This window comes from Sinocyclocheilus grahami, unplaced genomic scaffold (assembly GCF_001515645.1).
Source record: "Sinocyclocheilus grahami isolate Dianchi unplaced genomic scaffold, SAMN03320097.WGS_v1.1 scaffold144.1, whole genome shotgun sequence".
Classification (NCBI taxonomy): Eukaryota; Metazoa; Chordata; class Actinopteri; order Cypriniformes; family Cyprinidae; genus Sinocyclocheilus; species Sinocyclocheilus grahami.
Genome location: NW_015505323.1, coordinates 1341389 through 1344226, shown reverse-complemented (window position 1 = coordinate 1344226; position 2838 = coordinate 1341389). Strand labels below are relative to the sequence as shown.

Genomic DNA, 2838 nt, shown 5'->3' with positions numbered 1-2838 from the left:
AATCCGACGGGTAGGATAAAATGTCAGGACACCGGACGTTTAAACACACATTAGTGTTCAAGGAGTTCCGGCGATAAATTCACAATGCGACAGCTATAAGCGATCAGACAGAACCAAAGCAAGCGATCTCGCTCTAGTGCGCCATACAGCCGGTGTACACAACACAAGGCGCGCGCCTTTCAGTCAGGATAATCTCTGCGTGGACGTGCAGCATCAACGGTGTTGCCATGTCCATCTGTTATAAGAATTTAGCTGCATTATATAACATAACGAGATGAAAATCACATTTTTGAAGGTGGGGGTTGTATTGAGACCAATATAGTTTCCCTAATCGGTTCTGTTACTCATTCAGAAAACCCACAATTACGTTAAAATTGCTCCTCCCCCAGTAAAGCTTTTTTTTTTGCAAGATCTGGCAACACCCACCCCTTCCTCGATTCACTGTGTCCTCCATGTTGAAGGACTGGAATGACAGTACCAGCCATGTTCTCTGCAGCTTTGCTAATAAGTGTGCTCTCTACGCGTGTCAGTGAAAACCGGGTAGTATAAAAATAAAACTTACAAAAAAAAAATATTTTGTCTGAATCAACTACCCTGAAAATATAAGTATATGAAAAATTAGACAGCCTTGTGATTTAAAAGCATTTGAGGGATTTCCTTGTGACAAACACAGCAACTACAGGATTGAGTGAATAATCAGTAATCTTACCCGACTACAAGCACTACAGACAGCCCCAAGCAGACTGGAGAAAAATGAACTAGTCACACTGCCGGTCTATTTATATACAGGGGTGGGATATGAAAAACTCCTAGACCACAGATACTGCTCAGCTGAGGGGTACCATTGGTAGCTTTACAGAGCACTCACCATTTGCAATTGGAGGACAAGACATCAGTAAAGTGGGCACACTGTAGAAGAAACCTGGCTGCACCATGTGTTAAACAGCTGCAAGGACCATGGCAAGTCACATTAGTTGCTCATTCAATTCCCACCCAGTTCCCCATTGATGACAAGACATAGCGAAAGCGCAATTTTTAATACCTTTAGTTTATTCAGCAGCTTCTTTCCAAATTTTACGGTGGCAACAGGTGCAGTTCTAAACCATTAACACAAATTTAATAACTGAAAGAGGCACCATCTGATGTGCGCATGCGCAGTAAACCCTAGTAGGACAATCCGACGGGTAGGATAAAATGTCAGGACACCGGACGTTTAAACGCACATTAGTGTTCAAGGAGTTCCGGCGATAAATTCACAATGCGACAGCTATAAGCGATCAGACAGAACCAAAGCAAGCGATCTCGCTCTAGTGCGCCATACAGCCGGTGTACACAACACAAGGCGCGCGCCTTTCAGTCAGGATAATCTCTGCGTGGACGTGCAGCATCAGCGGTGTTGCCATGTCCATCTGTTATAAGAATTTAGCTGCATTATATAACATAACGAGATGAAAATCACATTTTTGAAGGTGGGGGTTGTATTGAGACCAATATAGTTTCCCTAATCGGTTCTGTTACTCATTCAAAAACCCACAATTACGTTAAAATTGCTCCTCCCCCAGTAAAGCTTTTTTTTGCAAGATCTGGCAACACCCACCCCTTCCTCGATTTCACTGTGTCCTCCATGTTGAAGGACTGGAATGACAGTACCAGCCATGTTCTCTGCAGCTTTGCTAATAAGTGTGCTCTCTACGCGTGTCAGTGAAAACCGGGTAGTATGAAAATAAAACTTACAAAAAAAAAAAAAATTGTCTGAATCAACTACCCTGAAAATATAAGTATATGAAAAATTAGACGGCCTTGTGATTTAAAAGCATTTGAGGGATTTCCTTGTGACAAACACAGCAACTACAGGATTGAGTGAATAATCAGTAATCTTACCTGACTACAAGCACTACAGACAGCCCCAAGCAGACTGGAGAAAAAGGAACTAGTCACACTGCCGGTCTATTTATATACAGGGGTGGGATATGAAAAACTCCTAGACCACAGATACTGCTCAGCTGAGGGGTACCATTGGTAGCTTTACAGAGCACTCACCATTTGCAATTGGAGGACAAGACATCAGTAAAGTGGGCACACTGTAGAAGAAACCTGGCGGCACCATGTGTTAAACAGCTGCAAGGACCATGGCAAGTCACATTAGTTGCTCATTCAATTCCCACCCAGTTCCCCATTGATGACAGAAGACATAGCAAAAGCGCAATTTAATACCTTTAGTTTATTCAGCAGCTTCTTTCCAAATTTTACGGTGGCAACAGGTGCAGTTCTAAACCATTAACACAAATTTAATAACTGAAAGAGGCACCATCAGTCAATAAGTGGACACTTAAATCCAAGTTGGTTTCCTTTCCTGCGAAAATTTTTCCAATGGGTTTTAATCAGCATTAGCCAGTCCTTAAGTAGAGTGCCCATGTTTAGAGAAATTCCACGAGGTTGGGAAGGATGCAAATCCACTGGTTACAGATATCTTACTTCACATTCTCTTATATAGATTACACAGAGGACAGTGATATGTATTGACTGGCTGTTTGAGTAAAATATAATCAGTCACTGAATGAACAGTATGTTGTCATTGTCCTTGGCCAATGTCCTTCATGCAAGCAATAATTTGCATAGACAATAGACAATAAATTAAAAGAAGTGAATTATGTACATTAATAATAATAATAATAATGAGACAACATGCAGGGCAGCACAGTATAAACCATTTTACATTTTTGTAAATGCACCAGTTGTAATAAAGTGTGGGAAAATTACGTTTAGTGGGTTCAGGAGGACAATGGAATTTAATATCATTTGTGTCCACAAAAAAATCAACAACACATTGTACACTGC

At 41.2% G+C, this 2838-nt stretch overlaps 1 protein-coding gene across 2 annotated transcripts in view; it reads right to left on the bottom strand.

Moving 5' to 3' along the window:
• The window catches only part of LOC107591637 (elongation factor 1-alpha-like), a 10843-nt gene extending 8940 nt beyond the window's left edge, over positions 1–1903 (bottom strand). Inside the window, exon 1 of one of the 2 annotated variants that reach the window (XM_016280855.1) lies at positions 1882–1903. The gene's annotated coding sequence lies outside the window, so the exon portion shown is untranslated. Of the gene's footprint in view, positions 1–709; positions 773–1881 lie in introns of those variants that run through there. The other variant, XM_016280854.1, reaches the window with a different exon arrangement.
• Between the last annotated feature and the right edge of the window lie 935 nt (positions 1904–2838).